The sequence below is a fragment of the Sinocyclocheilus anshuiensis genome, unplaced genomic scaffold, assembly GCF_001515605.1.
Source record: "Sinocyclocheilus anshuiensis isolate Anshui unplaced genomic scaffold, SAMN03320099.WGS_v1.1 scaffold659, whole genome shotgun sequence".
NCBI lineage: Eukaryota > Metazoa > Chordata > Actinopteri > Cypriniformes > Cyprinidae > Sinocyclocheilus > Sinocyclocheilus anshuiensis.
The window spans coordinates 314,618-320,431 of record NW_015549698.1 but is presented as its reverse complement, the minus strand read 5'-3'; the positions used below and the strand labels follow the sequence as shown (position 1 = coordinate 320,431).

The following is a 5,814-nucleotide window of genomic DNA, read 5'->3' as shown; positions in this document are numbered from 1 at the left end:
ATTTTGTGAATGGGAGTTTCTCTTTTGCTGTGTTAAGCCGCGGGCTTCGGATGCTTTCACTTTCGAATTCGAATTGTTGTCACTGTTTTGCTAACATACATCTACACACCTTTATTTTTTTTAAGACTAAAACAAAAGATGGATTCATTGCCCTCTAATTTTACATGGAAAGAGCACAGACAAAGCCTTAGTTTGTTTATATGAAGAGATTTATTTTATTTGTGTTACTTATTTATTTGATTTGGGGCTTGTTTTAATTTCATTTATTTACATTTACATTAAATTAAAATGTTGTTATTTGGCAAACGCTTTTATCCAAGGCGACTAACAAATGAGGACAATAGAAGCAATCAAAACCACAAGAGCAAATAAACAAAAGAGCAATAATATGCAAGTGCTATATTAGTATATTATTATAGTGTTATATTTCAATTTCACAAAGAAACATACAGTATTTTGTCTAAGCAATAATAAAAGGACACATTTAATTTATAATTTGTCTTCAATCTCATTTTGTTAAAAAAAATCGTGAATCGAATCGAATCGTGAATCGAATCGAATCGTGAGTTGAGTGAATCGTTACATCCCTAATGCTTTAAACATTAAATTTGTGATTTCAAATTATGCTGAGCTTTATGCATTTGCCAACTGTCATATTCATGTCATTTTCACTGTGTGCTGTATGTAAAATTAGTGTTACCCTGGCTTTATTTGAAACATTATGATTCCCAATGCACAAAAACTTCCCAGAATACTGAGTGCCCTGTTGGTTACAGTGTTTACTTCCTTTTTAATTATATTTTTATTAAATATTTATTTATTTGTGGGAAATACTTTGTCACCTAAAGTATAAGTATGTTTATTTTACAAATGTATTTTTTAATCCATTTTCAAACTATTTAAAAATTCTTAAATATTAATTAAAAAAAATGCAATTATATCGGCTTTATATCGGCCACCCTGCTTTCCAAGATATCGGCATCGGCAGTCAAAAAAACAATATCGGTTGACCACTAATAAAAAGTCATAATTACCTTGATTTACTTTTTTCAGCGGCAGAAATGGAAGGGTTTTTAGACTATATGGAAAAAGTATTGGGACTCACCACTTAATTATTGAATTCAGGTGTTTAAATTAGACCCATTGCCAATTGTATACATTTGTGAAGAAAAATGGGTTGTTTTGAAAAGCTCAGTGAATTCAAGCATATTACAAGCATATTACTGTGAGTCCGGTCGTGAAATTTCCTCCCTGCTAGATATTCCATGGAAAGTGGAAGCATTTAGGGACAGCAGCAAACTGTGGAAGTGGAAGACCACGTAAAATCACTGAGTGCTGAGGCGTATAGTGCATAAAAGCTGCCAACACAGAAGAGTTACAAACTTCCACTGGCATTAATATCAGCACAAAAACTGTGCGGCTAGAGCTTCATGGAATAGGTTTTAATGGCCAAGCAGCTGCATGCAAGCTTCTCATCAACAAGAACAATGCCAAATGTCAGATGGAGTGTAAAGCACGTCGACACTGGACTTTGGAGCAGTGGAAACTTGTTCTGTTGAGTCACGCTTCTCTGTTTGACAGTCTGATGGGCGAATCTGGGTTCGGCGGACACCGGGAGAACATTACCTGACTGACTGCATTGTGCCGACTGTAAAGTTTTGTGAAGCATATCAAGACATTCTGGACAATGCTATGCTTCCAACTTTGTGGGAAAAGTTTGGGGAAGGCCCTTTTTTATTCCAGCATGACTGTGTCTCAGAGCACAGAGCAAGGTCCATAAAGACGTGGTTGGATGAGTTTGGTGTGGAAGAACTTGACACACAGAGCCCTGACTTCAACCCCATCCAAAACCATTGAGATGAACTGGAACAGAGATTGCAAACCCGGCTTTCTCGTCCAGCATCAGTGCTTGACCTCACAAATGCTCTGCTGGATGAATGGGCAAAAATCCCCAGAAACACTACAAAATCTTGTGGAAAGCTGAGTAGTGGAAGCCATTACAGCTGCAAAATGGTGTTTGAATGTCATTAGAGTCCCTGTTGGTTTAATGGTCAGGTGTCCCAATACTTTTGTCCATACAGTGTATGTTACTGTTGTTAGGGAAAGTAAATTTACATCTGTACCCCAAGTTCAGTGCATTTCCAAGAGACAAAACATGTCTGCAGTACGTCTATAATGCCTTAAAATGCTGCCTATGTAGGCAGCCAACAAATTTTGCAACACATCCACTCTTTAACATAAGACATAAGAAACCAGTGCAGTGAAACGAATGAAAAAATAAGAAAGGAAAAAACATCTCAGTTTGTACTAACCCTGAGGCATCAGTAAAGGTGTGTACAGTGATGTACAGACGTACAAAAGCTTGTCATAAAAATTTGCCACCACTCTGTAGGACAGCAGCCACCAATGGGATAGTTGCTATGGCTATCTTCTACCTAGAGTGCATATATTTGAATGCTGTCAAAGATGAATAATGAATGTCAATAGTACAGGGGACAAGGTAATATCATAGTAGCAGATGTCCCATAACCCTTGGACAAGTGGTACACTTGTGGGTCAATGATGTATTAAGAGTGTCCACAAATGAATGAATGAATGAATGAATGAATGACAGCTAAGGGGGTTTTAGCCACTCTGCTCCACATCGTGCCTAACAACGCCCCTTGGCTGTTATAAATTCACTGTAAATCACGGCTTCTAGGGGCTTATTGCTTTATTAGCCCCTCAAATATGTAGAATCAACACAACACAGTTCATATGTGAAACTTTCCAAGGAAATTACAGGCCTACAGATTTAATTATGGCACAAATGAGAGAAATACAGAGTTCTGGCATGAAACTCTAGATGGCGCAGTCGGGGTTATTTCATGTATGTTATATGTGCAGCAGCAATGTTTCTTACATGCTCACAGCAGCATGTTGTGGATGTATTGGCAGTAGCAAGTCTCGGTAATTGCTCTGCAGCAGCAGCGTAGCAGATCTATTCCGCCAATCCCTCCGAGAGTTGTCATGACAGAAATGTCTTTAAAGTGCAAGTGAAGTGAGTCATGACTCCCTGGCAGCCGCACCTGTAGGTGTGTCACTGTGGTCAGACCGTTTCACACACACACACACACACACACATACACACACACACACACGCACACACACACAGTTTGTGTGTGTCCTTCTCATATTCCTTTCATTATAATGGACAAGCAGAGCATAACAACATATCTGCTTTCTTTTAGCTGTTCCCAAATGATCTATTCCATACACACTGACATATATGTGACAGTCAAACCTAAGGGACGCAGAACATGTAAAAGTTCCCAAGGAGCAAAGGGCATTTACAACTTCTTGTGACACAGCAGGAGCAATTTACTGTTAAGACGACCTTACTTGACCTACGACGCATTCGGGCTTTTATGAACATTCAGGAGAATAAAATAGAATAAAAAACAATACAATGTCTGGAAGTGAAAGTTTGCTTTGGGTTGACCATTTGAATTCCTTACACAAGCACAGCACCAACATTTGCAAGGTAAATGAGCTCTGAGTGAGCAGGAAATATGATGTATTTCTAAAGTAAGGGCCTAAAAAAGATGCAGTGATGCCTTGACCATCAGCAGCTGATCACAGAGGTGTGACAGTGCATGCATCAGACAGAGGCATAAAAGCACACAGCACAGAATACACTCGTGCTGGGATGATTTCCTGTGTTTTGCTTCGCAATACTATGTCTGGACTGTTTTTCTCTGTCAAAACTAGCAGTTATCCAATTTCCGCTTGCTTCCAAGGAACCACAAACACTCGCATCCCACTTAAAAGCGAAAGCGAACATCATGCACAGCTGAAACTCACCTCCGTCGCTCTCCGCGCGTGCAGTCCGTCGGTGAAGTGTGTAGGCATTCACATGAGCTCCGTCCCGGTGTCCCGGATGTTGCTCCTCTGTGACGTCACGCGAGTCCAGGGAAGCGCCGGCCTCCGCGGTGTGGGCTTCAGCATCCTCCGCGAGAAAAATGCTGTTGCTTAATGAAACAAACACACTGCATTTTCTGATTAACTGACATTACAATTATGTAATATAATATAGAGCATGTATATAGTACTACTATGTATAGTAGTAGGGCTTTTGATCTTTAATGCCTTGATAGTTGAAATTAATGTAAAACAGCGCACTCTAGTGTTTTCCAGTTAAAAAAAATTAAGTACACGCAATTGTTAAAGGGGTCATATGATAGAATATCTCTTTGGATTTGAGACTTTAGTCTTTGCAACTTTACAGATCTTCTTTATGCACCAAGAGCTTGTAACACTCCAAAGAGAAAGGAAAAATTGAAATCGCATCATATGACCCCTTTAATAGTTTTTTTTTACACACATTTTCAAAACTTTGCCTGTTTTTTTTTATTTTCTAAACTTTACACACAAATCCAAGAATTGCACACAATTTGTCTTACGTTGCAAACACCTTATTATATTTTTGGATATATCATATACACAGTTATTCAAAACCTAAAGCTCTTCTTTCATGAGCTCCTGTGTACATTTCTGTACAGGATCACGATCAAGATACTTCCTGTGTTACATCGAGAATTGTGTGTTGTGTTTTGCAAAAAGAGAAAACTGAGTCAAAGGCTGAGAATTAGTGTATGGTTTTGCAGATTTGGTGTGTGCTTCTGCTGTTTGAGTGTCAGCTTTCAGAAACTGTGCGACAAGTAAAGATTTTGTGTGTAAGCAGCTGAAAAAAAACTGTAATAAATTGGGTGCAATTAATATGGCCTGTAAATGAAAATAAATATTATAAACAAAACATTCAAAGTAACCAGCCTACATATTCTTTCGATTTTATTAATTATTTATTTTTTACAACAATGACAAAGATCACCTATCCTACACACACTAGTCAAGAGTGTTTGGGAATATTCACGCATAATTTATGCACATAAAAACATGAAACTATTTAGAAATCAGTGTTGGGGAGTAACTAGTTACATGTAACGGCATTACGTAATTTCATTACAAAATAAATGTTACTGTAATCAGTTACAGTTACTAAGAAAAAATGTGTAATTAAATTACAGTTACTTATGAAAATGTTAACGATTACAAAGGAGGTTACATTTTAATATTTACACACATCCACATACAGATTTAATTGATTTCTTTCCCAAATTGCACTGATTGAGACGTACGGCCCTATAATTTCCGCGATGCGGAATCCAGTCATAAAAACGGAATTCCTAGCCTAACGCGGACGGAATATGCCACATTTTGGACGAAAAAAAAATCAAAAGTAGGTCAGTACACTTGAATCAAAACGTGATATGGACGTTCTGCGTGTCTGTGGAAATAGATTACATTAGATACAGTAGTATTTAACAGACAAATAATCATATTTTATAATAGGTTTAGGGGGAGCTAGGGCAGACAACAACACAACCCCTATGAAAATTAACGATGATTTTACTATAAATCCAAAGACAATGGTTACTATTGTCAAAGCATGATAACCACAAATTAACCATGGTTTTTGCTACACTAACCATAGTTTAACCATGGAATTTGTAATAAAAATAAATACAAATGGTAATCCATTTACCAAAAAAACTAAAAACACAGTTACTGTACTTTTACTATAATAAAAGCATGGTTAATTTTTGTAAGGGAAAAACATGACTCATGTTCAGTATTAGGATTTTTCTATAAAGATATTGTAGTGATGTACTAATTTTATATCTTGAGTATTAAAGACATGTGAGAGATAGATATCAGGGCAAAATAAAGAGACTGAAAAAAAAAATGGAAGTGAAGGTGCAGTTCAGGAGAGAA

At 37.3% G+C, this 5,814-nt stretch overlaps 1 protein-coding gene across 2 annotated transcripts in view; it reads right to left on the bottom strand.

The window, feature by feature from the left end:
- Window positions 1–3,905, bottom strand: part of myo6a (myosin VIa) — an 89,575-nt gene extending 85,670 nt beyond the window's left edge. For both annotated transcript variants that reach the window (XM_016449821.1, XM_016449822.1), the window contains exon 1: window positions 3,844–3,905. The gene's annotated coding sequence lies outside the window, so the exon portion shown is untranslated. The remainder of the gene's footprint in view (window positions 1–3,843) is intronic.
- Between the last annotated feature and the right edge of the window lie 1,909 nt (window positions 3,906–5,814).